The 21582-nt window shown below is 40.1% G+C and overlaps 1 protein-coding gene across 8 annotated transcripts in view; it reads right to left on the bottom strand.

Moving 5' to 3' along the window:
* Positions 1–21150, bottom strand: part of side (motor axon guidance molcule sidestep) — a 71074-nt gene extending 49924 nt beyond the window's left edge. For all 8 annotated transcript variants that reach the window (XR_016196740.1, XR_016196743.1, XR_016196768.1 and 5 more), the window contains exon 1: positions 20009–21150. The gene's annotated coding sequence lies outside the window, so the exon portion shown is untranslated. The remainder of the gene's footprint in view (positions 1–20008) is intronic.
* Between the last annotated feature and the right edge of the window lie 432 nt (positions 21151–21582).

Here is a 21582-nt window from a genome sequence, read left to right as displayed (position 1 = left end):
CGCTTGCTGCTTGCTGCTCTTGTCAGCTAGTTGGAATATTTAATTACTGATTAATTAACTCGGCGGCATTAGCGCCATTCATTGGCCAAGTTGAACTTGCGGCTGGATTTGCTAATTAAAAAAGTTTCGCCAGCTCAGGACAATAAGGTGTTTATCCACCCCAACATTCTTGATCCACTTGGCGCCTTCTCTGTCTGCGTGTGTGTGTGTGTGGTAGAACTTTTGACATTTTTCGACAGCGGTGTACACATGCGTTAACAGTCCAGTGTAGTCCGAGCTTTTTTTTTTTTTATAAATAGCCTGGCAAAAGTTTTGACTAAATTTACTATTTGCTCTGCGATTGGCGTCTTTGCCGTCTTATCTATTTATGTATTTTATGTCGAGCCCTGGACCCTGAGGCAATTACACATTTGCCGCTATTCGGCCATTGATTGGCTTTCAGCACAGGTGTTCGGGCCAGGACCCGCCCACAGAGGCAGCTTGTCTGGAACATGAGCTGAGCCTTGTCAAATTACCGCAGGCACTCAATCATATTTAATTCAAGCTCTGGCAGGTGCAGCCAGTCACCAACACACACAGACACACACATATGTACATACATGCGGCTGTCTGCGAAGGAGCGTAAATTTATGAGCAAATGCTCAACTTTGCCATAAATGTTCATCATAATGTGACACAATTTCCTCAAGATTTAACGCCGCATCAACTCGGGCGCCGAACCATCGAATGAGCTTAAGGAATTCGAATGCGAATGGGTATGGTTAGGGGTGTGGGTATGGGTATGGCCATTGTGGCATACGGCGTACCCCATGCTTCCACTCGTGCAATTCTCATGGCCCATAAAGTGGCTGAGCGCATAACTCGTTTTACTTTTGCTGCCGCACAGCGGCTGATGGCAGCTGACATAAATTTTAAAATGAAATAAAAATAATAATATTATAAGAAATATACATTTTAGCTGAAGTCGAGGCGTTGACACACACACACATGCATACACGCATAGATATTTATTATGTGGATAGACATAGCATTGGTGCTTATCTGGCAATGAGTGGGCGTGGCAGATGGCACTGAGTCCTGACGGGCAATCACAGTTCGTGCGATGACTGTGCCCTAAGATGCTGTCAGGCGACGCGGCGACAACAAGAGCACAGCACAGATTGCAATTGCCACTGTGTGTGTGTGTGTGTGTGTGTGTGTGTGTGTAATAACATAAGCGTGCGTCTGACAAGCATAAGCACCGCTGCTGTCACTGTCATAGCAGCAGCAGCAGCAGCAGCAGCAGCATCGCCAGCATCAGCGCCTGCCAGCAATGCGTGTTATTACACCGCGCGGCATACTTTTAGCGCCACTCAAAGCACATTTCACTTTCAGCTTGAGTGTGTGTGTGTGTGTGTGCGTGTGTAAATAAAAGTTGAATTATGACAAAAGGCATGCATCAGGCAGCAGCAGCAGCAACAACAACAACAGCAACAACAATAACAATAATAAGAACTATGGCCTGATAATGCGCTGTTCACTCTTCTGACTTTCACCCGACTTCCATCGTGTGTTTACGTTTAACATGTCGTATGCGCAATTTGTGAAATATGTGAGCGCCTTCTCAGCCGACATGAGCAATAACATGCCCATGTGTGTGTGTGTGTGAGTGTGTGTGTGTGTGCGCGCGCGTGTGTAGTGTGTGAGTAAGCAATTAGTTGCCTTTTCAGCTGAAATAAAAGCAATTCGAATAAGAGTTCTGTGTGGGTCTCCGGCCAAGTCAGAGACAGAGGCCGAGACGGAGCTGGAGGCGACGTTAAACAAACAGCAGCTCATTAATATCCTTTATGCGTTTATTACACCACCCGGCAGCATCTTATGAAAAAGATTAATAAATGCGCAACGGCGCAACCGGAACAAAACAATAACGAAATGAGCAGCCAGAGCTCGGGGTTGGGGGGGAAAAAAAAAACAGTTTAATTAGTTAAACAATGGCAGAGCTCCTAACGCATGGTCGCTCGAATCAATCAGACAATGTTATATTATTAATAGCCACAAAACGTTCCACAAAATCATTTATTAACGCCACTTAATGGCCATAATTCGAGAGCATTCAATAGGCTTACAGCGATTACGTATGCCCATAATGTAATAATTTCGCTCAGTTTCCTGCATAAATTGATCAGCTGACATTTTGGCCCGAATTCTTTCGCTCCGATTGCAGCTTGAATAGGTAAATATTTTATTTAGCTAAAATCTTTTTTTCTATTTATTATTGTTTAATTTTAGTGCTTTTGTCACTTTGGCCTATTTAGCTTTTTTTGTCAGCCACACGTGAAATCGTTTTATTAAGCTACGCTCATTCATTTGCGCTTTTTACCCTTGCACTGCAAATAGGACAAAGCAAGCCTATGCAAATGCTTTAAAAAGTTCAGCGTGCATATCTGGTTGCACGAGGAGCAGATTTACATGCATTTCACATCAGCCCTAACAGCATTCAGCTTCGTTATTTATGCTGCAATTCGGAAAAAATTGGTTGCTGTTGCTGTTGTTGTTGTTATTTTTTGTTAAGCCCTTAAAAGGTGTTCATTTAAAGTGATAATTAAATTTTTATAAAATTGTATTTCTGTGCATTTGGATGAAAATTGAGTTTTATGCGGAACAATGAAGGCGTGATCGAGCAGATATAATATTATCTGTGAAACATATGCTCAAATTATGAATAATTCCCAGCTGTTGAAATAGTGAAAATGATTTCGCATTTTATTTATTAATTTTGAAAGGTTTGCAAATTTTACATATTTTAAGCATCAACTGAACTTTCGACTGAATTGTCTAGCTAAATGATCTAAATTTCGAACTATCATTCTATAGGTATACATAGATACATAGATATATAGATATATAGATACATAGATACATAGATACATAGATACATAGATACATAGATACATAGATACATAGATACATAGATACATAGATACATAGATACATAGATACACAGATACATAGATACATAGATACACAGATACATAGATACATAGATACACAGATACATAGATACATAGATACATAGATACACAGATACATAGATACAGTAACTCTCTAGTTCTAGTCTCTAATCTCTAGTTGATGTTTAGCCTACGTAAATACTAAAAACTGAAATTTCGGATCCCAGCTGCAATTATTTACTTAAACTGCAGCGAATTGAGGCAAAGTTTTGCTTTAGCTTTGATATAATAAAAGCAATATCTTAACGTCTTAGATATATGTAGTTGCCGAACTTTGTTAACTAGTTCTTAAATTAAATTTGGCCTCGACTTTATGACTGGCCAAAGTTTGTGGCGTGAGCCACACAGTGCAAACTGTGTGAATCTCTTAGTTTGACTTTTGTAGTAAAATGTCAAATACAAACACACTTTGGCCATGGGGCAGGGGCAGCAGGGTTGGCAGGGGGCGTCCGTGAGGGGCAATTGCCAAAACCTGCGGCCTCTACTGTCATTCACAGTCCGCAACAGATTCAAGCACCCGCACACACACACACACACACACACCGCGTACTGCTCTGACAGCTCCATATAAATAAAACGGGCGTACAGACAGGAGACGGACGTAGAGAGATACAGCTGCTATTGCTCTGTGTCCTGGCGATGCGGTTGCCCAAAATCCACCTTAAATTTGACAACATGCGGCTGTCGCACAGGTGGCGCAGCTGTGACTATGATTTTCAGCGAGCACGCCAGAGGACGAAGAGACGGAGGGAGAGACGGCGAGAGGTCGGACAACCCTGCGGGTGTCAATCTGAGGGCTGTCAAATTATGTATTTAAAGTGGCTGCTGGCTTAAAGTTTCCGCAGCGGCTTCGCTCAACTTTTGTTCAATATTAATGAGGCGGCATTTGTCAGCGATGAAATTTTTGCAATTTAAATTAACATCAGCTGCAATTAAATTAAACGATTTTAATTTACAGAAATATTTGCACGTGGCATGCACGACCCGGGGCGGAATACGGCCCGACCCAGGCCAAAGCCCAAATTTGAATTTAAATTGGAAGTTAGTTTGGCAACAGCCATCCCCCCAACCCTATCAACCCCACCCCCCACACTCCCTACCACCCACGGAGCAAACGCTTTGAGCGGCGTCTAATCCTTCAATTAATATTCTTCGGCTCCCCGAAACGAGCAAATGTGACCCAAAGTCTTTGGCATTTGCAAACCCTTTTCGTGGTTGGAATTTTTCGGTTGCAGCTCGCAATTATTTAACGGTTGCCACTTTTTTTTTTTTCATTTTCATTTTCAAAATTATCTTAACAAACTCTCACACTTTGCTGGCTCGCATTAAATTCGTAATTTATCTTTAAAACCGAACGCTGTCCGTCTTTGATGATATTTCCCCATCAGACCCCGCCCCCTGTCGCAGACTAAATGTTTGCTTAAAGTTCCGCCCGTTCAATGCAAACAGCAGACACAGCAAGGCCAGCCACCTGCCCGGTGGGCGTATCATTAGAACACATGACCCACTCAAGGCAGCCGTCTCAACCCACTCCCAGTCGGCCTCAGTGTGTGGTGTGTGGCCGCTGTGCTTGGTGTCAGCTGCTGACTGACTCTGTTTGTATTTCATTATTTATTCTCTTATCAAGACGTCTCCAGCAAAAAGCCCAGCACAGCAAATAATTAATTATGCGCTACCCCCGCCCCGCAGGACGCAACTCTAGTTGCACACACGGCGTATGCGTATTTCTTGTATTTTTCTTGTTTGTTCTCCTCCTTTCGCAGAACAACATAAACTCTTGCTAAACCACTTTTGACAGCTGGGAATTCTCCCACTGCCACGCCCACACCTGGCGTACGGCCAGCAATAGGAAGTGAGTGTATCTTGTTTTCATATTAATTAGAGGAGCAGAAAAAGCGCCAAGCATTAAGGAATCAAATCGAATGCAAATAGACGAGCCTAAAACTGAAGCGCTTCAAGCAGAACTCGAGCAGCTGCCAATGGAGTATTGCATGTGAGAGAGTGAGACAGAGAAAGAGAGACAGAGAGACAGAGGGAGAGGCTGATAGTGAGAGCAAAAACAAAATAACAATTTAATAAAAATACTCATAAATATTTCAAATGACAAAAATGCATTTGTGTGTGTGCTTTTCCATTTTCCCATTTCGCATTTTCACAATTTCACATTTCAGATTTCGCATTTCGCATTTCGCATTTGGCCACGCGAGTCGAAACAGAAAGTTGATTTTTAATTAGCTGCGCTAAAAATAAATTGCACAAACGTGTCTGGCATTTGGGCGGAGCAGTGCACTGCGGATTCTTGACATATTGCCAACAGCTGCCAATGCTAGAGCAGCGCGAAGGAGCCCGAAGGAGCGGCGCACGCGAAGTGGGAGTGAGTGAGCAGCAATGGAGCGATGGCTGAGGCGTTGCCACGCGCCATTTCATGGAAGTGCATTTGGGGCGTTTGTCAGGCGCCTGCCAGCCTGCCAGGCCTGGCCCAGGTCAAGCTGCTGGGCGGCTTGCGGAATTTGTATTTTGAATTGATTCAATTCATGCGCGCTCAGTTATCGTTATCGGCCACTTAGGCGACTCGGCCAGCCAAAAAGTAAACAATTTAATGTATAAAGTTTTCGATCGCTGTGCAAAACAAGCCATGGCTGACTGGCTGCCTGGGCCTGCCACGCCCACTAAAAAAAAAATAAGAGAAAACACATCGAACCCTATGGGGCTGAATAACAAGCCAAAGTTTTTTGGGTAATCATTAAAATTCATTTCCTATCGACAGTCAGCAAAGACACACACACACACACACACACGCACACACATACGCTTGTTATAGATGACGCAATTTAGTTTGAATATCTATGGCAGCAGCCACAATCTATATACATACATATACATATAGTCAAAGATATATATGTGTATGTGTGTGTGTATGTGTGGCAATAGCTACCCATTTTGATGTTTTCGTTGCTTTTACTCAGCGTATGTGTATGTGTGTGTGTGTGTTTTCACAAGTGCCTCGCAGCGATTTGAATGCGGCAATTCCTTTTGAATTGATCCCAAAAGTGACCTTTGATTTTCGATACGATTCCAGTCATTTTCACATGGCCAGGGCCAGAAGTCTCCAGTGACTTTTACTAGCAGCACACACAAACACACACACACACACACACACACACATACAAACATAAGCACACTCACTCACACATGGATGGGAGCAGCTTCCATGGGAACAAGAGCCATTTTGTTTGTGTAGTTTAAGTGCCCGCATTAGTGGCGCATATAAATTTTGTCGCTCAACAGCAACAACAACAACAACTAGAGCAAGAGTAATATCAGCGAAAGGCAACGACAACGACAAAAGCGATGAAACGAAGCGAAAATCAAACTAAAACTTCGCCACATGAAAATCATAATTCAAACGTTGAAATCAGCACACAGATTGGCCCAGTCCGCATATGTGTGAGTGTATGCATATTTAACTATATGTATGCATGTGTGTGCGTGTGCCTTTGATTGTTTAGTGCTTGGTGTGTGTTTGAATACACAATGGAAACTATTGAAAATACGTAAAGCCTCTTTGGTTGCCTGCCTGCCTGCCGGCGTGTCCTTGTGCTGCTTCTGTGATTTCTGTATGCTAGCTGCCTCCAAAGACCCCGAACTGTACCGCACCGCACCGCACCGCACCGCACCGCACCGGCACGCCCTTTGCTCTGCCCAGCATTTATTCCGGCCCCGTTTACCCCCTTAGCATTGTGCGAGTCGAGCGGCGCGCGTGTACGTTTTGTTTTATTGCCAGGCTGACTCGTTGCCAGGATTTGCTTTTTGCAAACACTTTCCCCGGTAGCGCTGGGCTCAGCTTGGAGTTTGGCTGTAGAGGGGCATCGCTTGCTTTGCAGCCCATTGTGTGGGGATAATCGAAGCCATAAATAACAGGCGCGAACGAGTTTTTTTTTCCTTTTTTTTTGTCTTTTATTTGTTTTTTTGGCTAACAGCAGTAACAACAGCCATGACAGAAGCAACAACATCAACAATAAGCCCACGATAACAAAAGTGCCAAAAGTGACAAACACCGGGCAACTGTCAAGCTGTCCACGCTTGCCGCGCCGCGCCCCCTTGCCCCCTCGCCGGCCGCCTCGTTAGCAAATCCAATTTGTGCGTGTATGTCAACAGTTTCGATGCAGCAGCAGCAGCAGCAGCAGCAGCAGTAACGGTAAATGCTGCAGTAGCTGATGTAACTGCTGCTGCTACAAACATTTCGCGCACCCGCAAAAGCAAAACCAACAACAACAGAGCAACAACAAAGCAACAAAAAATCGCACGCGACAAAAATCGCGTGCGTCACTGTGTGACACACTTTCGCAATCAGTTTGTGCTGTTGTTGATTTTTTTTCTTGTTTTAATTTTTTCCTTATAAATCAATTAAAAATTTACATTTCATTCACACAATAAATAATTTGCATAATAGCCGCAAACCGCACACCGGCACACGTACCCCAAACAAACGCGTACAGCACACGAAATCCAAGATAAGAACGCGAACGGATTGCACCGACTGATATGATACACTGCTTATAAGGCTATTCCATTAAGAGCTACAAATTCGACTTGATTTGTGTCTGAACTTATGAATTAGATGTAGTCATGAGAGTGATTCGGATACTGTGAAATATCTTAGGTAGCTTGATATAAGGGGCGTGGCTGGCTATGCATTCAGTTCAACTAAATTGCAGACATACATATGTACATATATACTCTTTATCCATTAAAGTATATCACATTTCTGTGTTATATATACACAAATATAAACAGTCAGGCATTGTCGACTGCAGCATACTCATTCACTGCCCAAGCGCTGTCAAACCCATTTCCCGATATGCCATGCCCCCAATTGGGATATTTATGTATTATTCAACAGTGAAAAGGCGAAATGGACGAACGAACAGTTAGACGAACATTACACAAGCCTAATACACTCAATTTCGATTCGTGAATGAGTATGAAAAAATTCTTATATTAAAACAAAAACTGTAAAAAACAATCATTTTCAATTAATTATGGCGGCAGCTTAAAACAATTTGTTGGCGTTGCAGTCGGTGGGGAAACGAAAATATTTTCTATACCTTTTGATGCAATACAAATGTTTGGCTTTAAATGTTTACAGCGCGCTTTAAAGCGGGGCACACAGCGCGCGATTGTGATTTAATTCACTCAATTTGTAGCATTAAAAATCAATTCGAATATTTGAAAACTGACTTTGTGTGAAATGTTAATCCCAGCGGAAAAAGTCAATAAAAATGTTGAGATTACTTTTTCATATCGATAACTAATTTTTAGTTGTTTTCAGTTAATCAATATATAATTAAAGTATTTTTTATGGCCCGTTTTTTATTAAATAAACTTAATTTTAATTAATTCATTATTTACGTGTGCTATAGAATGCCTTTAAAATTTGTTTGTTTTAACAATTTTAATTAATGAAGCATTTAGTTTTATTTGTTTTTTATTTTTAATATTTTTTATATAATTTAAATTTTTATATATTTTTAAATTAATTTTTTAATTGCTTTATTTTTTTTTAATTTTTGTAATTATTAATAATGATTTTTTTTCGAATTAATAATGTTTTTATTTTAATATTTTATTTTAATAATTTTTATTTAATTTATGTAATTACTAATAACGATTTTGGAATTACTAGTATTTAATATATTATTTTAATAATAAATTTCTAGCTCTTATATCTTCAAAGATTTCAGACATATGGATAAACAGGGCTAAATGAAGCTCGTTGTCCTAATAAAGAATATATAAACTGCCACGCCTCTTTCTGCCATTTACACACACTCAGATTCCCCATTTACAATGGGCTTGGATTATAGACAAATTGTTGAAGTTCTTCGAGCAGCTACAACTAACACAACAAGCCAATAAAATGCTCAAAAGGAGATTTTTTGAAAACACATGATTTTGCTTTTAGAATTTTCTGTTGCTGTCGTGTAGTAGATACAACGTATATTTGTATATAACCTTGCCACACGACGAAGCAACACAAGTCGCTGTCTGAGTGATTTAATTTTAGACCTGCGGCAACAAGAAAATATTCAAGCGTCTGGGCGGCGAATGAGAACGAGATGCATTTGGCTGGAAAGCGCTCACGAGATTCGAGTTGAATGTATTAAGAGCAGATGTCGATTATTGAAGTGAATAGCACGGGAGGAGATAAGAAAAGTTTGTGAAATGCAATAAAATAATATTGAAATGAAATAAAATAAGAAGCAAATTGTTGTCTGAGTGAGGCATCAAAAGACTCTCAAATATTTATTTATGCACGAAATCGAATTCGAATGTAAATGCTAATAGAAACACACAAACAATGTTTTCTGTGGGCACAATCACATTTGTGTAAACAATTTATTCGGCATTTATTAGAATCTGAAAACATTTAATAGCCAACGCAGAGGCAGAATTTTGCGTTTCTGGTTTCACTTCCAGATTTTTGTGGAGCTCACTTCGCATTGACTGAGCCCATCTGATGTATAAAATAGATTTCTGGAGCCTGCATTCATGCTGGTCAATGAAATAACTCTCTATCTCTCTCTCTCTCTCTCGCTCTCTTGATTCGATTGTTTTTACAACAGTTGCGGTTGGCCGTGCGACAGACAAAGCTGCTGCTGTCCGCAATGACAGTGAGTTATGGCAGTATCTGGTCAGCATCAAGACAACGTAAGCACATGCCGCTCAGGCGGAATATGCATATTCCTTATGAAGCAGCCTAGAGGATTCTAGGCTACTGCCGCATAAATGTGCCTGACATTTCCAGGAAGAAAAATAGACAAAATGATTTATGTTTCTTTGACTACCTACGCGCTTTGCTTTTTATACCCTGAACCCATTGAAAATGGGAAATCAGGGTATAATGTTTTTGTGTAAAAGTATGTAACAGGCAGAAGGAATCATCGCAGACCCCACAAAGTATATATATTCTTGATCAGCACGATGAACTGAGTCGATATAGCCCTGTCCGTCTGTCCGTCCGTCCGTCCGTCCGTCCGTCCGTCCGTCCGTCCGTCCGTCCGTCCGTCCGTATGAACGCCGAGATCTCAGAAGATATAAGAGCTAGAGAGCTGAAATTTTTTGTGCATACTCGTGTATACCATACGCAGTACGAGTTTGCTTTATTTTTTCGATAACTCATCCGATAACTTTTTTATCGAGAATAATCGAAAAATTGATTTTGTTTTTTGAGCCTCATTGGAATACTATTAGACATAGAGACTTCAGATTTACTGTGTATATATATATGATGAATACAAACATTTTGTAATCAACAGATTTTGGATACCACGCCCCCTTCGCCCCCAATTTGCAAAAAACGTATTTCAAGTACTAGAGACTTGTGCTTTAGAATGTACACACATTTTGACCATATGATTACGGTCTGAAAATTTCATTAGGATTGCATGTCTACAAAAAAAGTTATTCATCAAATAAATTCTCATACTATTGCCCACACTGCAGCGCAGCCCAAGCGCAGTCGCTGCTTACTGCGCAGTTAGCAGAGCGCGGGCGCGTGAGGGTGGATGCATGTGTATGTATGTGTGCGTGCATAAAAGAAGTGCAGAATGATAAGAATATCAGCTTGGAGGGTTCAGGGTATCTCCTAGTCGAGCAGTCTCGACTAGAGTCTTCTTACTTGTTATAAATGTACAACATAGAATCATCAAAAGTGAGTGACTGAGAGAGAGAGAGAGAGAGAGAGAGAGAGAGAGAGAGTGCTTAGGCTGTAGCAAATTTAATTGTCGCCTGTCTTCGGTACAGTAGGTAAATGTTAATAAATGTCAAAATTCTGCCCGCTCAGCTGACACATTGAGCAACGAGCTCGCATTCGGCAGTGCTCGAAATTCAGATTGCCGTGCCGCAATTTCTACATAATTTATGAGTTTTCAATTTATCATTTTTCCCATTTCATTTTCGCTGCAGATTGCCCAAAGCTGCAGCCACGATTTGTAATGCGGGCCCCAAGTGTCAAATGTTAAATATGAGCTGCTCATTGAGTGAGAGCGTCAATGGGGTGAGTGTGGGCGAGTGAATGGAGTGGGGTGTGGGGGTGTGCAGTACGTCTTGCATGTGAAGCACACATGTTGAGCTGAGCCCTGTGGGAAGCTGATGCGCCTTGCGACTTAAGCTCTACTTAGTACAGGCAAATAACTCGCAAGCCCCCGCACAAAATATCGCCGCCACTTGTCATCGATGGAGAAAGGGGCAACCGCATTCCCATCGCATCGTTCGCATGCTGTGCTGCCTGTCATTAAAGTCGTAAGCAATGTCATGTTGCTGTCAATTTTACCGAAAAACGTGGCACTTGCGTTACGCCTGTGACAACTGTCGACTGTCTTGAGAGCGCCTTTAGTGCTCGGCGCTTATCGGGCCGTAAAGCCCACAGCTCAGCCAGTCACCTACTTGAAGCACTTGTGCGGCTGCACCTAATTAGAGCCAGCCCCTTAAGTCACGGGGCGGCTGGATTCAGAGTCGCCAACTGGAAGTTGGCTATGTCAACGTAAATTTACATTTTTAGGGCGCATTAAAAACGGGCTCACGGACCATGGAATGCGGACGTTACAGCTCGTTCGGCTCGCCCGTTCGTTTGCATAACACGGAACTATGAAGCCAGCGCAAAGTGCACAAAGATAAGAAGTTTGGATTAAACGTTCCTAATAGGTTTAGCAAACTACGAGCTAGTAGTATATTAAGGCAGCGGCTAGAAATTTAAAGCCCACAGGATGTGTGCTGTACAGAGGAGTACTAAAATACAGCTAAGATATGTGACGGTTTGTGTACTTTTGCAGTAGTGCTATAAGAGGAAAGTGAAGAAATGTGAATTTATAATTAAATATCGTTTTTACTCAATTAAATATTGGAATTTAATTATCTAAGCAGGAGAAGCCGTTAGCTACAAATTGGCTAAGACAGTCTAGTTCTTTCACTGTGTTGGTCTGATATCTGTTTATCTGAATAGCACATAACCTATACCGGGTTATATATATTCGAAGAGTCCATCTAGCAACAATAAAAGTCGATTTATATTCGGATAACGGACCCATGTTATTTTATTTTTAATCAAAGAAAAACCCTATTATTTATGTTCCCGATAATGACCATTTATTTCATACCTCTCAAAGGGCAGCCTTGAGCCTGTATATCGCCCATCTCTGTTAAAAGATATAGGGTTGTCAGATGGGTCCGTAGAATATGGACAGCCCGTTCTATCGTTTGCTTGAAGTCATTGATCATCGAAAGCGATTATGATCAATAGCAAAACTTCATCATTATCAATTTTAATTCTATTAGCAATAAAATGAGATTTAAATAAAAGTATATTAAGAAACTTTATTTATTTAGGCGTAATTTCGCATTTTGAAAACAAAAAGTAAATCAAAATACAAAACTCTCAACAAAGAACTCTAAATATAGTTAATATATTTACATGTGCATGTACTTTCATTGTATCCAAATATAAGCCAAATCCAAAATTAATTTATTCTGTTTAAAGGCAAATGGAAATGGAAAGAAATATGCTTGAGTTCTATATAGAATCGAAAATTTATACAATACAAACATTGAATTTGCATGCATTAATTTATGTTGAACAAGCGAAATGCAAAGTTTTTAAGTTCTTAATAACAGGCGCTGACAAGTCCTTTGTGTGCTGCAAATCTGCTCAAGTGTGCATACGTATGTATATATGTGTGTATGTGTGTATGCTCTTATACAAAAGACTTGTAACTTTGTTAAAAGAGTTTCGACATTTGTGCACACTCGTAACAGGCGCATTCGAAATTGGCAGCGGCAGTTAAAAACATTAGCATACTTTTGAGCGCCCACAAAGTTTGTTGCTGAAACAAATTAACCTTGAAGCAGCAGCAGACGAGAGAGAGAAAGAAGGAGAGTGAGAGGGAGAGTGAGACTGTGTGTGTGACAGCATCAGCGATAGACTCCGCTTTAGTCATGTCTTAAAGAGATGTAGATTATTATGCAAATCTGTATCTCTGGCTAGAACAATGGCAGCCTTGAGAGGCTCTTACGAATGCCTTCGGGCTGCTGCTGGTATTGGTGATGCTGCTGATGCTGATGCTGCTGCTGCTGCTGCTGCTGTCTTCTGTGGGCTTTACGGGCTGTTACAAAATTTATTAATTTTTAAGGCAACGCGTGACGTCAGCTGATAAGGAACATGCTCGACAAAATCAATAAGCCGCCATGGCTGCTGCTCCCACTGCTGTGGCGAGTATTTTGCATGATTAATGAAACCACGTAATTGATTACACGGCCACGCCCCAAGCTCGAAACGTGTCCCATAAGCAAAAAGAGCGTAGCTCTCGTGCAATGCTTTGCAACCTCAAAGAGTGCGACAAAATAGCTGATTGATGCGTCTGCGACTCGCACAATGACTCTATAAAGAGTCACACACACATACGCAGACTTGGAGATAATCGTTGAGGCACATGTGTGTGACACACAGAGAGTGAGAGAGAGAGAGAGAGTGAAGACCTGTGCTATGCGCTGATGCTGCTGTCATTGGCTTGAGCTTGGCGCTGTCATCGATGTGGGGCGAAATTACGTTGCATCTGGCAGTCAACTGCAAGCAGCAAGCGACAAACAGCAGGCAAAGGCATGCGGTCGAAACAGGACTCGGATTCTGGCTGTGGCAATAGCTACGGCTACGGCTCTGGCTTCGGCTCCGGTTTTGGTTATTTATGCTTATTTTCTATGCACACACGTAGCGACTCATCAGCTATAAAAGCAAATGCCTGAACAAGACAGGCAAAGGCTCCACAGACAAGAGTCGATGCGGATCAGAGGTAGCGTCGGTGTGGGTGTGGGTGTGCCAGTGGGTGGCTGTATGTGCTTTGTTGTAGATGCTCATGCAGGCGCACAATCATCAATCAAAATCAAAAGCCAAAGCCAAAGCACTTCTGACATTAATTTATTCAAAAGGGATACAAGCAGTTTGCAAGACAGCAGGAAAGTGCCGTATATACATATGTATGTGTGTGTGTGTGTCGGCTATCTGTGTAGCTCTTCAATTATAGGCACACACACACACACACTCATACATACATACATAATAAAATAGTTATTCAATTTAAAAACAGCAACACGCAAAACTCGCCCGAAATTTTCAATAAATATCCGTAGCGAACAGTTCGAAGGCTTCGCATAGAGCTTTTAATTAATATTTATAAACGATAACTGAGTGAGAACACGCTTTGCATAAATCAAAAGCATTTGAATAATAGATACGAATTATGCATTTAATTAAGATTTGCCACACAGCTCTCGACGTTAAAACAAACAATTTCCATTCTACATTCTTTTTTTCCTACATTCACTCTCTGTTCTCCCTCTCTCTCTCTCTCTCTCTCTGTTTCCATATCTCTCTCTAGCGACTTTTTGTTTTCGTCGCTCATCGATAGCTGCGCATTGTTTTCTACGCCACGGCTACAAATTTTGATTTCTTTCGCTTGCATCGCTCACAGAAGGGCAAAAAAAAATAACAGATAAAAAAGCAGAGGAATACCCAAACGGCAGACGAATTCAATCTAAATGCAAATGGCTCGCCTTTCCCTCGCATAGAGGGAAAGCTGATGCTCTAGCTATAGAGGTTGTCGCTGCTCCAGCGGCGGCTGCTGCTGCTGCTGCTGCTGTTAGCATTGATGACTTGGCAGCAGGAGACGGGCAGCAACTGCAGGTGAAATTGCAACACAGAAAGTCAATTAGGCGACCGGCGCTAATCAGAGTCGCTTGCGGATTTCGTGACCGGCAATGCGATTGCCCAAGAAGCCCAGGGCTGCTGCCAGGGATATGTGTGTGCTCATTAATGGCCAACTCAGCTTGGCCATGTTAATGCATGCAATGCAATTCAATTCATTGGAGTATTTTCTTTTTTTTTTTTGCTTGACTTGCTTCTCTATTGCTGCAAAGACTCACACAAATGTTCGATATGTCGACTGGCTGCTCATCTATGTGTGTGTGTGTGCGTGTATGTGTGTGCTTACGCTCAAGTATGCTTAACAATGGGATCAGCTCGTTTATTCATGCTCGCTTCATTTACTGCCCGACATGGTCGCTGTGCAAATTGATAAATTATCGTCGAGCACCCAGACGCCCACGCCCACGCCCAGGCGCACCGCTGTGCGCCCACTTTTGAACCATAAATTGCATGCAATTAGCCAGGCGAAAACAATTAGCCCCATGCGATAATCATATATTCTTTATTGCAATAATTGAGTTACAAGACGCCTAACAGACGTTCAGTCCAATGATAAGCATTTACTAGCTCAACATGCTTCCATTCAGGTCAGCGTGTTTTTTAATTGGGATGCTGCAGCAGTCGATGCCGCATGATTCACCTTAAAGAACAGCAACAACAACAGCAAGATGTCGCAATTTGTTAGTATTTGTATTTTCGTCAACTTCTTCTACTTCCACTTCTTCTATTTCTACTTCTACTGCTTCTATTTCTCCTTCTTCTTCTTCTTCGTAAAGTATATGCAAATACCGTATATCGGAGAAACACTTTGATGGCATTAGAATTACAAATATCATTTGCCAGCAAGCATATCTACTGCCTAGCAATGGCAATGGCAATGCCAATGCCAATGGTAACCGCATCAACAACAACCAACAAGCCGCAGAGCCAGCAGAAAATTACGAAAGCCTCCCTCTAAGCGAGCTCTCGGCGAGAAATTGATGCAAAATAAATATGTAAAATCGTTCGACTGGCGCGGCTGAAATACATAAATCAGATGAGAAAAGTTAAAATTAAATGCAAACAGTGGCAGGAGACGGCGACGAAATTGAACTTTAAGCTGAACGTGAACGCTTGGCGTGTGGAGAGTGGGGACTGTGGGGACAAGGCTGCCAAAGAGGGGTGCCCTGTGGTGGCAGTGGGTGGCAGAGGGGTGGCAGTCCTACCTCAAGGTACCCAAGGCAGCATCTAGGCGCCGCCAGTCGGCTGCTTCCTTTGCCTGCTCATCAAAGCAAGCAGCAGAACGAAATGTCGATAATTTGCAACAATTTGCATGCTACGTGAGAATGAAGTCGTCGCCGCTGCCTCAGCCGCAGTCGCAGTCGACGCAACGCAGCATCAGTGACAGCTGCACTCGGCAAACACTTGGCCAACATTTTGGCATCGGTTCGGGCTACGTGAGGCAGGCCCAGCTTTTAATTGGAAGTTGAAAGGCAAACACGTTGCGTTTCCGTAAATTACGTTAATTGGCTAATGTGCACAGATTTTCAAATTTCATTTTCGTTTGCCTTCGTTGGCCAAATGCATTTATAAATGCATTCATTGCCGTCGCACGTGACCCTTCATCGATTATCAGATGATGATTTGACTAGAAATTGACTTTAACCTCTTATACTCTAGCAACTCTGACACATTCACAATGAATACTGCCTGCTCATTGTACTCTAGCTGACAATGTGTAGATGGTATAAGGGCTTTTATGTTAATAATAATGCGTGATTCTGGAATGATGCTGATAAGACTTTAATTATTAATAATTAATAAGTTTAATAACTCTGAAGGAACTGTTGAGCTTTAGAGTCTTAAAGTTTAGTGAACTTCTATCGACACATTCTTCAGCCAATAAAAATAATTTTATAATCAATAATTTAATTAAACTACTAAAATACAAAATAAATATACAAAATATTTTATTATTATAATAAAAGAAATTTATTCAATAAATTTACTAGCATTTATAACTCATAATATATAAGAAAAGTAGTTTGTTGAACAAGTTTTTCTTTGGGTCAAGCTGAGCAAAAATTTGCAGTTGAGCTGAAATCAAAGTATGCAAAAAATATATTTTTGAAATATTAAAATTAAATTGCCCAACTTACTGCTGTTGCATAACATTCGATTTCAGTAAATTTATCTTTTTTTTAGGATTGTTTTTATTTATTTATTTATTTTTATTTTTTTTTTTCTTTTAGTTGCAATTGTTAAATGTCTGGTTTAATGATTTCCCAATTATTTACAAAATATATGTCTCTATTTGCCTAAATAGAAGTTTCACAAAAATCAACTATTTTTTGCCCTTCTTTTAATTTTATTATTTCTGTCATTTTCTGAAATTTAATTCAGTAAGAGCCAATGGAAAGTTTTCAATGCATGCAATAATATTTCCTCCAACAGAAAGTTAGCTTTTTCCTATACATTATTGTTGCTATTTAAATGCAGTTTCACATTTTGTTTGCATTTTGTCAACTGTGTACACTCTCCTTCTATCCCTCTCTCCCTCTCTCTCCATCTCCTTGACGCTCTGCCCCTTCTGCTCTACGTACACCTGTATACTTTTATTTAGTGGAGCATTTATTGGAGCTTAGCTTCAAAATTTATTATGCATAAAATGACAACAGAAATTCCAATAAAATATATATTGAAAGTTTTATTAGTTAGTTGAGCGCAAATACACAAGCAAGCTGACTTACACACACACACACACAAACGCACACACATGCATATGTAACATTTGTATACATACATTATTTGCATTTCCATATAGCCAACATTTTATGTTTATGTTTTTTGTGTGTGCTGTTGTTGTTGTTGTAGTTGTTGTTGTTGCTGTTGCTTGAAGCATTTTCAGAAAAAATTCAATTTTTCTGAATTTTAACGAAAAGTTTAGAGTTTTTGTTGCTTAGTTTTCGCCGTCTGTGGCAGGAACCCAACTATATATGAGCACAATGACTATTTTTCTTTTCCATTTCCATTTTTTTTTTTCTGTGCGTGGCTTTTGTTCATATTTTTGGCGAGCTGAATGCATGTGTGTGTGTGTGTGTGTGGGTGCGTGTGTGTGTTTTGTTTTTCTATTTGTTTTAATAGACTACTACACTGCGGACTCGACTGGATTGGACTTAGGGCTGGTCTGGGTTGCTGCTAGCACACATATTTGTATGTGTGTGTGTAGCAAAATTACATATACAAATGGTGATTTCGCTGCTTTTATTTTTGCCTCGCAGGCGCGCCATAAGACGTCGAGCTGAACTTGGCCAAAGACTTTAGTCTTAGCCTCGGTCTGCCGGCTGTGGCTTGTGGCTGGTGGCAGTCGGATTGCGGCTGCTTTGAGACGCTTTTATTCCAGGTAGCCAAAAGTGATCTTAGGGCAATTGTCTGGGCACTGAATCTGTGAGCTCCTCAGCCATCTGGCTTCTGGCTTCTGGCTGCGGCTTGTCAGCATTGGTTTATCTCTAATACACATAAAAGAAGTAAATAACGGCGAAATGAAATTCTCTAAGACAAAGGACGATTATGGAACAACTATCTGCCTTTAGGTTCGCCCAATGAATTTATTCATTTTTTTTGTTTATTCAGCTTTTATTAGATTCAATTTAATATTAAGTTTTATTGCAACTATCTATATCTATGATCTCTCTCAATCAGGAATTTATCAATAAGCAAGTCATGCAGCTAAATTCCTTGCAGCTGGCAAATTAAATTCTGTTCAAGGCATTTTGGCTTAGAGCACAACAATTAAATTGAAAATTGAAATTTTTAGCATAAATTGCGTTGGTCAAAAACTAGGCTAAGCAATCCAGCTTTCGTTAAAACTAATAAAAATTCCCAAAGCATTCAATTTTTAAATACATTTGCATGTATTGAAGGCTCGTATCATAGCTACATAAAAATTCAAATTTACCACAAGCCATAAAAATATTGTGTTAAGTCTTAGATAAATAAGCTGCATATATGTAAATACATACAAATACATACATACATTTTCTATTTATTAAGAATTTATCATAAAACGAAATAAAATTCAATTCATTGAGATGAGTTATGCACGATTGATCCTTGAGCATTGGCCACAGCTTTAAATAAAAGCTCAGCCTTTTATTTTGTGAGTAATTAACTATTAGAATAATATTATGCCGAAGGAGTTTATATGTATTTACGTTTACTTATCTTCTAGGAGAATCTTTTTCATACAGTTTTTAGTGTTTGATATCGACAATCACATGTGTATGGTCGTGTATTAGTTGGAGAAGCCCATAAACCACATTGAATGCTCTCAACTTTTATGGTACTTAAGCTAAGTTAAAACCATTTTGTGCAATTATCTATTTTAATCTATTCTGAGTTTATGGTTGATTATTGAACAAATATACGCTTGTACTGCCTACAGTATATGTTAGAATACATGAACGATTTCAAGTCTCCAGCTTTTTTGGCTTACGGTATCTCGATGTTCATACGGACGGACTAGCGATCATGGCTATATAGACTAATTTCATCGCCCTGATCAAGAGTATATGTACTCTATAGGGTGTGCAATGTCTCTATTATAACTTGATAGTCCATTTTTTTTATATTTACAGGGCATAGATCAATTTCTCTTGTTTCTTAGCATTACAAGATTAAATGTCTGTCTATGCCATGTATAGTAGTAGCAGAATATTCCAATATTTACATTGTCATCTCAATACATAATACTCAGCTATTACTATCACTCAACCATAGACTAACTTGGGTATATCTAACTGTAACTAAAACATTTTAAAAGTAGATAGAGTAATCAAGCCATATATTGACATTTGGCTTTATAATGCAGAAAAACTTGCTTATGCAATTCAGATATAAGAGCTCTGATAATACAAAATGAACTTTTTGAAGTTATTATTCTAGAGGATTATTATAGAATAACTATTATGCCACTGTCATTCATACTAGAAATTTTGTTTTTCTCTTTCATATAAACCAATTTGGTTATCTCACTCAATTTAAAATTTTCCTTTTTTTTTTTTCAATTAGCCAGCAAATTCCTAAAAAGAACAAACCAAAAATATTTTGCTATTTTATTGTTATTTTTAGAATTGAAGTAAGGCCAAATTAAAGCCGAATTCCCTAGTGCCAGCTCTTATGTTAAATACAGAAATACTCAAATAAATATACACATATACATACATATGTGTATATGTACGCATGCATGTTTAGGTAGTTGTTTATATACCTTGGGCAAACTTACACAAATTATTGCTGTTCCTTAAAGCAGCCGTCCGAACATAAACTTGAACTTAATTCGCAAGTTTTAGCATAGAACTTTGCGAAATCCAGAAAGAAAAAGTTTCTTTCGTCTGCTCTGACTGCGGCTCTGGCCTCAGCTCCTTTTTGATGGGCTTATCCGGGTACGAAGCGAAGCGATTTGTACTTTTACTTTTTATCCAAAGCGCACAGAGAGAAAGTCATAAGAAAAAAAAACACACAATAGAAGAAGAAGAATTTGACGAATTTAACGAATTTGTTTTTATTTATTTTTGTGTAGTTCGAGTTGTTTTTGTTCTAATGCCAGAAGATTTGCAGCTGCAGCTTGTAAGCTGTGAATGCACTTGCACTCAGCACTCTCTCTCTCTCTCTCTGTCTCTCACTGTCTCGCTCTGGCTCTCGTTGTCGTTCTCTTTCACTCTGCCAGCTCACTTATGGCAGACGTTGACAATTGTGATAAATTATGACAGCACGCGAGCGCAGACTTATTTGTGCGGGTGTATTAATGCCAGCGATGCTTGACTGCGTTCACTGTGTTCACACACACACACACACACACACATACACATATATGTATGGGAGAGCAGCAGCGAGTTTCATTAATTTGCTTTACTTTTGTTCATCAATTCGTGCTCAGGTTTTGCTTGGCAGCCAATTAATTGCCATGGACATTGGAGGCGTTCATGCGTTGAGGCGTGGCACCAGCCCTACCCAGCCAACTAATGAGCGCGAAAGCGAATCTCGATGCCAATTGCTCTGTGGAGATCTGTGGATCTCTGCGCGCTTCACTGACCGCTTGCTGTCGTTTATTTGCTTGAGGCGATGATTGTATTTGGTTTTTCCTTTCATGTGCTGAATTTTTCATTCACTTTTTTTGATTTATTTATTTATTTCTATTTTGTTTGTTTTCTTTCGCTTTGTGTGGTTGTTGTTTTGCAATTCACTTTTATTTCGCACACTTGTACACGCACACACACACGCACACGCACAAAGCCTTTGCGAGATGAAAATCTTTCTTTTGTGTTGTTGCTGTTGCTGTTGTTGTTTTTGTTAGCAGCAACAATTCTCGTAATCCGCTTTTGGCCTAAATTTCAATTCTTATTTGATATATTTTTGTTATTGTTGTTGTTGTTGTTGCTGCTGCTGTGTTTTGCTCTTTGAGCAAATTTTTATACCCTGAACCCATTGAAAATGGGAAATCAGGGTATAATGGTTTTGTTAAAATGTATGTAACAGGCAGAAGGAGGCGTGGCAGACCCCACAAAGTATATATATTCTTGATCAGGGCGACGAGCTGAGTCGATTTAGCCCTGTCCGTCTGTCTGTCCGTCCGTCCGTCCGTCCGTCCGTCCGTCCGTCCGTCCGTCCGTATGTTTGAACGCGTCGATTTCAGAAGATACAAGAGCTAGAGACCTCAACTTTTTTTTAAAATGTCTGTAAATACAGCGCGGATATCGAGTTTATCACTAAAAAACGATAACTCATTCCGATACTTTTTTATCGATAAAAAACCTTATCGAAGATCACTTAAAAAATTATATCTCCTACATCTTTCAA

This window comes from Drosophila navojoa, chromosome 2, assembly GCF_054131105.1.
Source record: "Drosophila navojoa isolate 15081-1374.11 chromosome 2, UAZ_NAV_1.0, whole genome shotgun sequence".
NCBI lineage: Eukaryota > Metazoa > Arthropoda > Insecta > Diptera > Drosophilidae > Drosophila > Drosophila navojoa.
The sequence above is the reverse complement of the archived record's forward strand: the minus strand, read 5'-3'. Positions and strand labels throughout refer to the sequence as shown.